This window comes from Schistocerca gregaria, chromosome 10 (genome assembly GCF_023897955.1).
Source record: "Schistocerca gregaria isolate iqSchGreg1 chromosome 10, iqSchGreg1.2, whole genome shotgun sequence".
NCBI lineage: Eukaryota > Metazoa > Arthropoda > Insecta > Orthoptera > Acrididae > Schistocerca > Schistocerca gregaria.
This window is the reverse complement of record NC_064929.1, coordinates 139,288,829-139,304,313: the sequence shown is the minus strand read 5'-3', so window position 1 is coordinate 139,304,313 and position 15,485 is coordinate 139,288,829. Positions and strand designations below refer to the sequence as shown.

Below are 15,485 nucleotides of genomic sequence, written 5' to 3'. Positions count from 1 at the left end.
ATGTCGCGCAGCATGTCCTGGCTGCTCTGATAGCTCAATTACCTCCACCTTTACTGTTACTGGGCGACTTTAATGCCCATAACCATCTGTGGGGTGGGTCAGTGGCAACAGCTCGAGGCGCCATCGTTGAGCATTTATTGGCCCAGCTCACACTCTCGATCTTAAATGATGGTGCCTTCACACACTTCAGTGTGGCGCATGGCACATACTCCGCCATTGACCTTTCCATCTGTAGCCCTAGCCTCTTACCGTCTGTCCAATGGACAGTGCATGACGACCTGTGTGGTAGTGACCACTTTCCGATCTTTCTGTCACTACCACAGCGTCAGTCTTCTGGGCGCCCTAGCAGATGGGCTATGAATCAATCTGACTGGGACTTGTTCTCCTCCACTGCCGCTATTGAGCCTCTCTCTAACGATGCCATTGATGCAGTGGTTCAGTCGGTCACCACGGGCATCGTTACTGCCGCCGAATCTGCCATTCCCCGTTCTTCTGGGTCCCCTCGGCGGCGGACTGTGCCTTGGTGGTCGCCTGAGATCGCTGAAGCGATTAAAGCTCGCCGGCGGGCGCTCCAGCGTCACAAGCATCCCTCAATCGACCACCTTATCGCCTTCAAACGGCTGCGTGCGCGAGCCCGCTGCATTATCCGCCAACGCAAGCAGGAGTGCTGGGAGCGGTATGTGTCCACCATTGGCCTCCATGTCACTCCATCGCAGGTCTGGGCCAAGATTCGCCACCTCTGTGGCTATCGGACCCCTGTCAGTGTCCCTGCGCTCTCACTGAATGGAGCAGTTTGTACTGACTCCGACGTCATTGCAAACCGCTTGGCAGAGCACTTTGCCATGAATTCCGCTTCTGCCAACTACCCCTTGGCCTTCCGCTCCATTAAGGAGCGGATAGAACATCGGAGTCTTTCTTTTCGCACTCACCATCCTGAATTGTACAATGTTCCATTCAATGAGTGGAAATTTCGAAGTGCCCTCGCCGCTTGTCCTGATACCGCTCCTGGGCCAGATAGCATCCACTCTCAGATGCTGAAACACCTTTGAGTGGACTGCCAGCGACGTCTCGATCTTTACAACCGCATTTGGGTCGAGGGTGAGTTTCCGTCGCAATGGCGGGAAAGTCTTGTTGTCCCCATTCTGAAACCAGGGAAGAACCCTTTGGAGGTGGACAGCTACTGTCCCATTAGCCTCACCAACGTTCTTTGCAAGTTGCTTGAACGGATGGTGAGCCGGCGCGTGAATTGGGTACTGGAGTCTCGAGGCCTTCTGGCTCCGTCTCAGGGTGGGTTCCGTAAAGGCCGCTCCGCCGCCGACAATCTGGTGAGCCTGGAGTCGGCCATCCGTACTGCCTTTGCCCGCCGTCAGCATCTGGTCGCTGTCTTTTTCGACATGCGGAAGGCGTATGATACGACATGGCCTCATCACATCCTTTCTACACTTCATGGATGGGGTCTTCGGGGCCCTCTGCCGATCTATATCCGCAATTTTCTGTCGTATCGTACCTTCCGCGTGCACGTCGCGGCCTCATATAGTTCCTCCCAAGTCCAGGAGAACGGTGTGCCACAGGGTTCTGTTCTCAGTGTGTGTCTGTTTTTAATAGCTATTAACGGACTCGCTGCGGCCGTGGGAAATACTGCTTCCACTTCCCTGTACGCTGACGACTTCTGCCTTTACTACAGCTCTACTGGCATTGCAGCTGCTGAACGACAGCTACAGGGCGCAATCCGCAAGCAGCAGTCTTGGGCTGTAGAGCACGGTTTTCAGTTTTCGGCAGCCAAGACCTGCGTTATGCATTTCTGCCGGCGACGCACTGTTCACCCGGAGCCGCGGCTTTATCTCGACGGCGAGCTTCTTACAGTGGTGGAGTCACATAGGTTTTTGGGGGTGGTTTTTGATGCCCGGTTGATTTGGCTGCCTCATATTCGGCAGCTTAAACAGGCGTGTTGGCAGCATCTAAATGCTCTGCGATGCCTGAGCCACACCAGGTGTGGCGCCGACCGATCTACTCTCCTACGGCTTTACCAGGCGTTAATCCAGTCCCGTCTGGACTACGGGAGTCTGGCTTATGGCTCAGCATCCCCATCTGTGTTGCGGGTGCTGGACCCAATCCTCCACAGCGGGATACGCTTTGCCACTGGTGCCTTCCGAACCAGCCCTGTGGACAGCATACTTGTGGAGGCAGGTGTCCCTCCACTGCGGTTACGACGCCAACAATTACTGGCTGCTTATGCTGCCCATGTTTTTAGCCTGCCCGGGCATCCAAATTATCGTGTCCTCTTCCCGCAGTCAGTCGTTCATCTGCCAGAACGTCGGCCCCGGTTGGGTTGTTCGATCGCCGTACGTGTCAAACAGCTTCTTTCCTGGCTTGGGTGTTTCCCTGTTCCACCTCCTTTCTGGGCCCCTCTGCGTACACCCCCATGGTGTGTGCCTCGCCCTTACCTTCGGCTCGACTTGGCACATGGCCCGAAGGACTCAGTCCCTCCGGAGGCCTTCCGACGCCGCTTTTATTCCATCCTGGCCACGTATCAGGGCTCTGGCGTTGTCTACACTGACGGTTCGATGGTTGCTGGTCTAGTCGGTTATGCACAAACTCTAGGGGACCATTCTGAACAACGTTCGTTACCGGCTGGCTGCAGTGTTTACACTGCTGAGCTGGTCGCCACCTTTCGTGCCGTAGAGTATATCCGCTCCTGCTCAGGTGAGTCCTTCGTTATCTGTAGCGATTCCCTGAGCGGTTTACGAGCTCTTTACCAGTGTTTCCCTCGTTCTCGGCTGGTGATGGCTATCCAGGAGTCCCTGCATACTCTCGCCCGTAGCGGCAGGTCTGTGGTCTTTGTTTGGACCCCAGGCCATGTTGGTATACCCGGCAATGAAACTGTTGACCGCCTGGCGAAAGAGGCCACCAGTGCGCCATCTCTGGAGATTGGCCTCCTGGCGGCTGATTTGCGGGCAGTCTTACGCCGCAAAGTTCTCTGGTTTTGGGATGCTGAATGGCGCGGTCTGGCCACCCCTAACAAACTCCGTGCCGTCAAGGACACGACGGCTGTGTGGCGGTCATCCATGCGAGCCAACCGCAGGGACTCAGTCGTCCTTTGTCGGCTCCGCAATGGCCACACCCGACTCACGCACAGTTGTTTACTGTGTCGTGAGGATCCCCCTCTTTGTCGTTGTGGGGCGTCCTTGACGGTGGTCCATATTCTGTCGGAGTGTGCGCCCTTTTAACCGTGCTCAGGCAGACTTTTGCAATGCCTGACACGCTCTCTGCTCTTTTATCAGATGACTCTGCCATGGTGGACTTGGTTTTGTGTTTTATTCGGACAGAGGGTTTTTATCCTTTAATCTGAGTGTTTTTTTAAGTGTTGATTCTGGCTTTTAGACTCTGATTTTAAACTGAGTTTTTAAAGTGTTCTTGGCTTGGTGGCTGGCTTTTCCACTTTTTCTCTACGGTCGGCCAACCACCGTCACACTGTGTGTTTTAATTTGTTTTGTCTGGTCTCTGTCAGAGTATTTCATGTCCTGTTTCGTCTGCTGTCTTTCCTGTTGTTCGTTTTTTATTCTCTTCGGGTGGTTTTAGTTTTTATGGAACAGGGGACCGATGACCATAGTAGTCTGGTCCCTTTAATCCCTCAAACCAACCAACGAAAGCCTGCAGGGTTGCCACATCTTGCAAAGAAAATGTCTCATTACTTTATTGCCGCACCTCGTATGCAAATTTTTTGATCAATGTTGCAATTAAAAATGTTACACACTTAAGTGCCAAAGAAACTGGTATAGGCATGCATATTCAAATACAGAGGTATGTAAACAGGCAGAATATGGTACAGCGGTCGACAACGCCAGTATAAAACAACCTGTTTCTGGCGCACTTGTTAGATCGTTTACTGCTGCTAAAATGGCTGGTTGTCAAGAATTAAATGAGTTTGAACGTGGTGTTATAGTCGGTGCACGAGCGATAGGACACAGCATCTCAGAGCTAGCGATGAAGTGGCGATTTTTCAGTGCAATCATTACACTAGCGAACCGTGAATATCAAGTTTCAGGTAAAACATCACATCTCCGACATCGCTGCTGCCGGAAAAAGATCCTGCAAGAACGGAACAAAGGAGACAACGGCCTTGCCGCAGTGGCTGCACCGGTTCCCTTAAGATCACCGAAGTTAAGCACTGTCGGGCGTGGTTGGCACTTGTATGGGTGACCATCCAGGCCGCCATGCGCTGTTGCCATTTTTCGTGGTGCACTCAGACTCGTGATGCCAATCGACCGAATAGTAGCGGCTCCGGTCAAGAATACCATCATAACGACCGGGACAGCGGTGTGCTTATCCCCACGCCCCTCCTATCCGCATTCTCCACTGAGTATGACACGGCGGCCGGATGGTCCCGGTAGGCCACTCGTGGCGTGAAGACGGAGTGCTTAAGCACGGGACAAACGACGACTGAAGAGAATCTTCAACATGACAGAAGCGCAACCCTTCCGCAAATTTCTTCAGATTTCAATGCTGGGCGATCAGCAAGAGTCAGCGTGCGAACCATTCAACAAACATCGACGATATGGACATTCGGAGCAGTAGGCCCACTCGACATGACTGCACGACACAAAAAATTTACGCCTCGTCTGGGTCCATCAACACCGACATTGGACTGTTGATGACTTCAAACATATTACCTGGTCGCACGAGACTCGTTTCAAATTGAAACTTCCTGGCTACCCAAGCTTGGGTAGCTCAGTTAGTAGAGCACTTGCCCGCGAAAGGCAAAGGTCCCGAGTTCGAGTCTCGGTCCGGCACACAGTTTTAATCTACCAGGAAGTTCACACACTCCGCTGCAGAGTGAAAGTCTGACTATCGTTTCAAATTGTTTTGAGTGGATGGGCGTGTACGAGTATGGGGTCAACCTCATGAATCCGTCGAACCTGCTTTTCAGCGCGGGATTGTTCAAGCTGTTGGAGGCTCTGTAGTGGTGTGGGGTGTGTGTAGAAGGAGTGATATGAGACCGCTGATACATCTAGATACAACTCTGACAGCTGACACGTACGTAAGCATCCATTCATGTCCATTGTACATGCCGAACGACTTGGGCAATTTCAGCAGGACAATGCGACACCTTACACGTCCAAAATTGCTACAGTGTAGCTTCTGAGTTTAAACACTGCCGCTGGCCACCAGACTCCCAAACATGAACATTATTGAGCATATCTGGGATGCATTGCAACGTACTGTTCAGAAGAGAACTCGACCCCTAGTACTCGTACGGATTTATGGACAGACCTGCAGGATTCATGGTGTCAGTTCCCTCCAGCACTACTTCAGACATCAGTCGAGTCCATGCCACGTCGGGCTGCCGAACTCCGGCGCTCTCGTGGGATCCCAACACGATATTAGGCTGGGGTACCAGTTTCTTTGGCTCTTCAGTGTAGTACCGTCAAACGGGGTGATTTCGGACACCGGGTCGAAGTCGAACAGTATGGCTTACTTGCTCTTTGTCACTGCGTAGAAACAAAGAGTAACTTATTTTAACGTCCGTGCGCCAGTTATTTTAAGCGCAAGAATGCATTTATTGCTTTCCACAACTTTCATTTTGCGTGAATAGATTCCCTAGGTCAATAACTGACGAACAGTCTCACTGTTAAAAATCTATGCATTATCGTAAAGTGCAAACCTTCTGTTCTTGCTCCGAGCGGGAAGTTACTGTAACCGTAATTGTTGACGCTCTCAGTAGCTAACAGCATTGAGACAATTTCTGTACAAGTTTGTCGAGTTTCTCGTCCAAGGTTATAAAATAACGACGGTTTTTGTAAAACTGTGTACTGTGTGGGGTGATTTCGGGCAATGCCAAGAAAGTATAAGAGCACAAGAGGAGCTACAGTACGGTGTAATTATGACCCAGAACTTTTAGATAAAGCGGTTCGTGATATTCAGGTAAACTATCGTACAGAAAAAGAGTGTGATTTGTATGGTATACCTAAATCAACCCTACAAAATAGAGTACAGGAAGCACATCCGAAAAAAAGGGGAGGACGGCCAGTGCTAATTAAAGAAGAAGAAGAAGAAATGTTGAAGCAAGGTACCTTGAGAGCTGCACATTGGGGATTTTCCTTAACTAAATTGGATATTTATTTAAAGGCTACCTTGATTTATCTGGCAGAAAAGAGAAGAAATTTCGTAATAATCTGCCACGAGAAGAATGGGTGCATTTATTCCACAAACGACAGTCAGGAGATCTTTCCGTTCGCTCAAGCGAAAATATTAAACGAGCTCATGCAGAAGTGAACAAAGAGACTGTTAAGATGTTTTTCTCCAATATCAAGGCAAAGCTGGAAACTCTCCCCCATGTGTAAAATGTCACCAAAGTTAAATAAAACGCATGTAGAAATTAAAAAAAAAGGCAGTAACTATCCGAAGTCGCCCTCTATATATTTATTTATTTATTTATTTATGCATTTATTTTACCTGGCAAGATTAGGGCCTTCAGGCCCTCTCTTACACCTAACCAGGCATACTCAGATTGAACGAGTTACAGTTACTAAATAACATTAAGAACATTTAACGTATTATGCAGTATTGATGTCAAACGAAAAAAATTTGAGATTATAACAGTAGTACAATGATAGTTATAACAATAAAAATAATTACAACAATCAACGATAATAATGATAATAATAATGATAATAGTAATAATAATGATAATAATAATAATAGTGACTAAGTATATGAAAGTAAACATACATTTCTTTTGTGAATGTCAGTTAGTTGGAAATTTTCTCGTTATATTCTTGCAGCTTGTGAGTTATTCTCATCTTCGGACAGAGATTTAAAAAACACGTGTCCGAAATCATCCCAATCCATGACTTCGGACACTTTAGATGCCCCATGTAACGTTCCCTCTTTCTGTTTATTTAGGTTTGATTTGTTTGATTGTTATTCTTTATTTCTATTATTCGGAATCTTTTTTTTTATTAAATTGAGCCTGAAACTTACGTAATAAATACTTCGCGTGAAGTACGATTTGCAGCATAAACAAAAATTAATTTCGGAAATGTAATCCACTGAATATTAAAAGTAAAGCTTTTGAACAACGCGCGTGACTGACTAGACACATTCAGAGGGTACGTACATTCGCGTGCGAGTGGTTGCGGTCTGATGAGAAATTTTCATTGTGAAATAATTTCGTCGTAACACACTCGGAGATTGCGAACGTACATTCAGAGTAGAGGCACGTACGTTCTATCATTCCCCGTGGCCTGGGTAAAAGAATGGCAATTATTTAAATCTAAGAGTATTTCTTTTGCATCGGACTAGTATTTTTATAAGAAAAAGAAGATTGCAGGTTCTGAATGTCTCGGCAAAACGAATCGGAAGTAATTTTAGCGGCCACGAAAGGAAAGTAGAGAGCACAATCACGTACCTCTATTGTTGAGCAGCGCCGTTTTGAAGATCTTCGGTTCCATCTAAAACTCGCCTTCTCTGCTTAACATAAATACTCCATAGGCATGGGAATAAGGCTTGTTGTGCGATGAAAATAATATAAAACACATCTTGCGTCTTTTAACTCATTCATTTACCACACACACACACACACACACTAGTAATTAGACAGTACGACATCCCACCAGCCCATCAGAACAAAAAAAAGTAGTCGTTCATACCAGAAATAAAAAACGAAGGGCGAAATTGTTCCTATGTCTCTCAAAGATAAAAAGTTTACCAGATATTTCTCTGGTGTGTCACTGGAACAATTTTTCAGCACCTCTGCGATTAAATCACACTATTTTCAGTTCCTTTACACCCAGATAAATAAAACTACACATACATTTTCTGGTTATGGGATATTTTATTCGTGACACATATATCCTACCATTTCCATAACAATCAATTTAATGTAACAATTTATACGAAAGTTACAATCAAAATAACGACAAAACCGTCCGAAATCACCCCGTTTAACGTCTTCATGTGAATCACCCTCGCATTTTTATAAAAATTTTTGCTTGGCTCTTGGATGAATACTATCTCTACCCTTTGGTACACTGATTTCCAGGTTCTTAGGGGAAAATCGGTGCCTCTGCATTAGTGAGTGTGCAGTACGGTAACCCCTGTGTCGGACCCTTTCAGGACGGCCGCAATGACACGGCCTGTGGCCACATCTGAGGGTCCCAGCGCCGAGCGGACGGCGAATTTACGAAGGCGGGCAGATTTCGCGCGACCGCTAATGCGAATTTTATGTAGCGCAGTCGATTTCCGAAGGGGATAGCTGCTGCTGCTGCCACTGTGGCCGTGGGGCGCGGAGAGAGGGCGGGATATGTGTGTGTGTGGGGGGGGGGGGGAGGGGGGGGGTAAAAGGGGTAGCAGGGAGGGGCGTGCCTGATGGCCCAGGGCGTGAGCGCGGCAAACACTGTAATGCTTTTATCGGAATTTGTGGTCTTCTGTGATATTGCGCTGCGAAAGTTACCGGACTTTATTTATGGCGGTCGCTAGGCCGTCGGATGGGTAGCAACGCCCTGGAAACGTGCATAGCTGCGAAGGATGACCTTTGTGGAACTCACAAAAACCATTCACTATCATTGGTAGCAAGCCTAGCAATTCGCATACATGGAACTCGCCAAAACCATTCCTCTAAGTAAGTAAAATCACATCCAAATTTCCAGGGGAGTGTCGCTCCGAATAAAATCTTTTTGGGGATTGAACCGCGTCATTTTCAAACAAAAATTCACTGTCAAAACCGCCGTTTCTATCGCCTTTGCAACACTCGTCTTCAGCGTGACTAAGTTGTTGCGTTACGCCATCCGGATATACCGTTCGTTCTGTTTTTGTCAGTACATTAGGACGTCATTGGGCACTTCGGAACAATGGTGCCTGTGGAGAGGTGGTTGTACTGTCCTGCTCTAGCAGGTAACAGCAAATCTTCGGCCTGTATATCGTCTGTCAGCTGACAACCGAAGCGGAATGGGACAGTAAACGACCGATTCTTTAAAGAATAGAACTCCTTGGTATAAAACAGCTTCAGACGTCTCACTACTTTACGAATGATTTACTGTATAAAAAGTTTAGCGTTAAGCATGGAAGCGAGAAAAAGTTTTGCAACAGTTTGAAATCGCACTTAAAATTTAATGCATAACGTGGGATGATGAGCTTAACTGTCTAAAAATGATTAAAATAAAGCGTCGGCCAAAAGCAAGTTGCCAAAAAACGCGTTTGTTGCATAACAATGAATAAATGGAAATACAAATTTTGTTATCAACACGGGAATACATCCAAAGTCCAATGAACCTACGAGAGATTCTCAAAGTGGTTTCCACGCTCTTCGAAGCAAAGATTGCATATTTCTAACAGTGATTTAAAAATTTTTCTGGACTGTACGTTTTCAAATACTGAACGGATTTCTTCCTGCAAGCGCAGAACATCACGAATCTTGACGGAGTAACATCATTTTTTAGTATACCTTAGACTGACAAATCCATGGGTGTGACATCTAGGGATCGTGGAGGTCATTCAGTAGTCACCCGTGTGCAATCCATTCATGAAAGTTTTCATTTACAATAACTCTATCATCCAGGGGTGCTCCACATTGTTGCCACATCAACTATTTACCAAACGATTGTAGATGCTCAACAAGTGGACTATTTTCTAGTTATAACAATACTTTTGAGGCTTATCTAGGTAATCTGCGAAAGTGGTGGTGCCATTAAAAATGTCCGACAGAACAGATGCCACTCAAATCTATAATTCTACGGGCGCGACGGCTGTTCGATGAACATATCAATGTGGATGCACAACTATCGTCCAAACTCCTACGGGAATCAGACATCTACGAGTACGGGGTTAATGGGCGGGGGTCGTTGTGGTGTGGCGAATGGCAAGTTGGGAATTTTGATCTGACTGAAAGCGTGTAAGGCACCCGGTCTAGAGAAGCGGCGTATCGGTGCTCGAGTCCTGGCATGGCACAAATTATCAACTCGCCCCCTAGCTTTGCCACTGCTCTCTGCATGACTGGGAATCGTTGGGCTGAGCAGAGATATCATATCAGGCGTTGCGAGATTGTTATTTATTTAGTTTAATCTGATCTGTTTAGGGCCGTCAGGCCTCCTGTTCCATCGGACCAGGGTTTCACACCTACAGTACCTGTTACCTCATTTAGTGGAAGCTATACCCGACAAAACATATGTCCCTGAGAATAAGAGATACTTCTGATACTTGTTAGTAATGCTACCCGACAAAACATATGTCCCTGAGAATAAGAGATACTTCTGATACTTGTTAGTAATGCTGGCGATAATTCATGAAAAAGGAGCCAAATGCGAAGACTTGTGTTTGTAAGTAGGCTGTTTAGGATTTTATGTTGGTAACACCACGTAGCGCTCTGTATGAAAATCACTGACTGTGCTGTGTGCAGTCTGTGGCTGGTTTGCATTGTTGGAATATTTTGCTATTGTAGTGTTGGCAGTTAGATGTGAACAGCGCGTAGCGTTGCGCAGTTGGAGGTGAGCCGCCAGCAATGGTGGACGTGGGGAGAGAGAGATGGCGGAGTTTTGAGAGCGGACGATCTGGACGTGTGTCTGCTAGAAAAACGAAATTTGTAAAGATGGTTATCATTAATTGATAGATATATGACTTTTGAACATTATTAAGGTAAATACGTTGTTTGTTCTCTATCAAAATCTTTCATTTCCTAACTATGCCTATCAGTAGTTAGTGCCTTCAGTAGTCAGAATCTTTCATTTAGTTGGCAGTATTGGCGCACACTGTATTGCAGTAGTATGAGTAACGAAGATTTTTGAGAGGTAAGTGATTCATGTAAGGTATAGATTATTGTTAATCAGGGCCTTTCTTTTGTAAGGATTATTGAAAGTATGATTGTTAAAGAGAGGAATGTCTAAGTACATTCAGTTTTGCTCAGCTGTTTGAAAATCAAATAATGTAGAGGTTTACCAGCCCTGTCATTTACAAAATTTTTCTAAGGCGATGTTTCAAGTTACTCGACGAAACTTGGTGAACGAAGTTAAGTAAATCGATATGGACAGAGAAGCATTTAATGTAGTAGCTCAAAACTGAATGCGATATTACATCAGTGCCAGCTTTTATTGCGGAAAAATTTAGTTTACGATGAGTAAAGGATCCTCCTCCTGAACCATGATGATGATGATAACGACAATTTGTGGTTTTTTCTATTTTAAAACTTCTTTCACATGAGTATGTGAGACAAATTTTGAATTAAGATTATTTTTGCGATTTTTTCAATTAGTTTGTGGAAACTTGAGTATTTACTTGGAATCTTTTTTTCTTACGCCTGTTTCGCGCAGCTGCTGAATGCCCCGGACAGCTGTCAGATGTTTCGCGCAAGCGCAGTCGCCCGTTTCGCGATCAACACAGAAGCCGGACCATGGATTTTTTTTTTTTTGCCTGCCATTTGTAGGCGGCGTCCATTCCACCGCCCCCCCCCCCCCCCCCCCAAGCCCTGCCATCCATCGTCCGCTTCTAATCAAGGCAGAGATAGGAATGGAAAGCGTGGTAACTCACATTTACAAATTAGCCCCGTTCGATCTGACAGTATTGGCAGAGCGTCAACAATTTTGTGGTGTCGTTTCACGTCTCCCTCCCATTCCACCTCCCCCTCTCCCCATTTTTCTTTTTTTTCCTCGCTCCCAACTGTTATTTCCCTCACGTTTACATATCCTCTTGTGGTCATTCGGAGAGTAAACAACTGATATTTATTAACAACGGAAAATACAAACATGTTTTCAAAAGAGTCTCATGAAACTTAATCTGAATCTACATGAATATCTACACAACATAAGCCATCTAGCGGCGTTTGGCGGAGGGTACTCTTAGCCACTATCATTTCCTATTCTTCCCCCCTGTCATTCGCCAATAGTGTGTGGGAGACTAGCTGTCGATAGGCTGACTTCCCAGTCGATTTCATTTGGTGTTACGTCGGTGGCAGGATGTTACATTCTGGCAACATTCGTGCTCGGAATTTAAACGTTATATCTCTCCGTTCTGCAGAACGCTACTGTTTTAGCTTGCTTGCACTCGGCGAACGGTCTGCCCGACGGGAGGTCGTAGTCACACGACATTTACATTTTATTATCGAATATACTCTCGTTCCAGGAGCTCCTCTACCTGTTATGTACAATGCAGTCGCGCATTCTCATCCCTAAAAATGAAGTCATGGCGAAATGCACCCCTCAAGAGACGCACATAGGGAAGGGGTACAGCAGTGTCTCAGTAACGTTGACATTTAAAGGCTTGGAGCTGAGTACGGCCGTGCAACATACGCAACATAGTAGACAATGTTCCTAAGTGCGTTAAGTGTTCCAACCTCTCACCGTATGAAAAGAAGTATATAATTTCATATGGCGCCTCACTGATGCAAACCCACAAACCCACTGCTGCTTTCATACAAAACCCTCTCTCACCGATTCTCAACGTACTTTAATGCAGCCGCTTGTAATAGCACACTATCACATGTCGTGATACAGAACCTTGAAAACGAATAAATGGTTAATAGTAGTCCTGTGTAACAGACAACTTAAAACATCACTTGTGTGCCATGATGGAAGATCACATTAGCACCTTGCTCGGTGTCAGTCCTACGGCATATGCAGCTCTCCTAGGCGACCCATGAGCTCTTTTAAGTGTGAGTAGTACTTACATTAACCAGGGCATTTCAAATCACATGCTTGCGGTATCTGGTAAGTACCTTTTCGTACGCGGACGAATATCTTTAACATCGGTTTGCTGTAGAATTCCTGTTCTCAGTTCGAACGCCGGCCGCGGTGGTCTCGCGGTTCTAGGCGCTCAGTCCGGAACAGCGCGACTGCTACGGTCGCAGGTTCGAATCCTGCCTTGGGCATGGATGTGTGTGATGTCCTTAGGTTAGTTAGGTTTAAGTAGTTCTAAGTTCTAGGGGACTAATGACCACAGTAGTTGAGTCCCATAGTGCTCAGAACAATTTTTTTTTTATTTGAAGTCGTTTCCGAAAGTATTTGTATGGAATGTAGCCATGTATCGAAGTGAAACGAGGACGATGAATAGTTTACACAAGAAGAGAATAGAAGCTTTCGAAATGTGGTACTACAGAAGAAGGGATCACCAATTTAGTATTTGAGTTCAGCGTGGAGAGTTAAAATCGTAGAGGAAGACCAAGAAATGAGTACATTAGGCAGATTCAGAAGGATGTAAGTTCCAGTAGGTACTGGGAGGTGAAGAAGCTTGCACAGGATAGAGTAGCATGGAGAGCTGCATCAAACCAGTCTCTGGACTGAAGACCACAACAACAACAACAACAACAACAAATGATCGGACTGACAGCGTGAGAAGCAGTCTGGGGCTGTCTGCTGATGATGCTGTGGTGAACTGGAAGGTGTTGTCATTCGGTGTTGCAGATTACAAACTGACAGTATTTCTGTTTAGTGTCATGAGTAGGAGATTGCTCATTATGTAGATAAATCTAAGTTAATGCAAATGAGTAGGATAAAGGATCCTGCAACGTTCGAATACAGCGTTGGCAGTGTGCTGCTTGTCACAGTCACGTCTATTAAATATCTAACGTTGCACAGCGATATGAAACGAAATTTTGATGATGTGTAACTCACATCTAAAGGAAATGCCGTATGCAACACCAGTGCGACCCATTCTTGAGTACTGACAGAGTGTTTGGGACTCAGACCAGGTCGGATTAGACGAAGATATCAAAGAAATACGGTAGCTGTAGGTTCGAAGAACACACGAGTATTGCTGAGATGCTTAGGGAACTCAAGTGGCAAACCCTGGGGGCAAGGCGACGCTCTTGGCGAGGAACATTATTGACAAAATTTAGAGAACCAGCATCTGAAACTGACTGCAGAACGATTCTACTGCCGACAACGTTCATTTTGCCTAAGGACCTCAAGATAAGAGAAATTGGAATGCGTACGAAGTGTGACGTTCCTTCCCTCCTCCTTCACTTGCCGGTATGAGACGCGACTCGTAACGATGTTCGTCTCCGTCGGTATGACGTGGAACAGCACCTGTAACTCTCGTAAGAACACAACTCCTTGCGTAGTTTAGAAATATTCTGTTATCAGTCTTCTCAGTTTGTGCGAACTGGTAAACTGCAATCGTTTAATTGAATTTTTGTGTCCGGTTAGTTTCGTGATGAAATAAAATCATGATTCTTGATTTCATCATTGCGGTCGTTTTTCACATCATACATAGCGAGGATGAAATTTTGCTGTCTACTGTTCTGTTACTATGCCATTGCTACGTCCAGTTATTAACAACGGCCCGACGTAATTCAGGAGAGAACTTACGTTCCAGTAATTTTTTTTAATACGCCGTAATACTGGTTTAAACTAATCATTCTTCACTGTCCATTATTAATGCACTCACTTAATCACTTAAAATGTTTAAAGAGTCAATAAACGTGCGTTAATACACACTGTATTGTCCGTTTAATGAGTTAAGCCACGCGTAACATTTTCCTCTTGACTCATATTTTATTGTCGTTTCTCTAATTAATTGTTTGTTCCTAGAACACACGCACACCCATATGTCATTCAAGATTAACTTCAGTTCAGTAATCGCGATGCTGACGACAACTTTTGGATAACTGCGTACATGTCTTTCATTGTATCTTCGTTTTATTGTGTCCTACTCAAGACTACGAATCGTTTTTCTGTCGTTGATCCATAGCTCTCAAAGGTTTGTAACTGTTTATCAGTACGAAGGCTAAGTCCGATCAACCAGTATCACTCAACTTGTAAGTAGGCTGTTTAGTTTTTTTTTAATTGGTAACGCCGCCGCCACGTAGCGCTCTGTATGAAAATCACTGGCTGTGCTGGCATTGTTGTCTGCCATTGTAGTGTCGGGCAGCGGCAGCTGGATGCTAATAGCGCGTAGCGTTGCGCAGTTGGAGGTGAGCCGCCAGCAGTGGTGGACGTGGGGAGAGAGATGGCGGAGTTTTGAAATTTGTAAGAATTGGTGTCACGAACTGCTATATATATGTATTATGACTAGTGAGGTAAATACATTGTTTGTTCTGTATTAAAATCTTTCATTTGCTAACTATGCCTATCAGTTGTTAGTGCCTTCAGTAGTTTGAATCTTTTATTCAGCTGGCAGTATTGGCGCTCGCTGTATTGCAGTAGCTTGAGTAACGAAGATTTTTGTGAGGTAAGTGATTTGTGAAACGTATAGGTTAATGCTAGTCAGGGCCATTCTTTCGTAGGGATTTTTGAAAGTCAGATTGCGTTGCGCTAAAGATATTGTGTGTCAGTTTAAGCACAGTCTTGTTAACATTTATAAGGGAACGTTTCAAACTGAAGTATAGCACTCGTCTTACTATACCGTCGCGTTGAGAACGGTAAAGATTAACTTTCATCAGTCGAATGACTGAGCAACACTTCAGTCTCTACCCCACGAATTACCAAACTTCCAAAACTGATACAATCTAATAGCGTTTGCGTCCAGACAACTATCACAAAAGTACTATAGAGCGACTCAAG

At 45.5% G+C, this 15,485-nt stretch overlaps 1 pseudogene; it reads left to right on the top strand.

Annotated features, from left to right (window-relative positions):
* The first annotated feature begins 4,110 nt into the window (after positions 1 to 4,110).
* On the top strand, positions 4,111 to 4,228 carry LOC126293780 (5S ribosomal RNA; annotated as a pseudogene).
* The last annotated feature ends 11,257 nt before the right edge of the window (positions 4,229 to 15,485 follow it).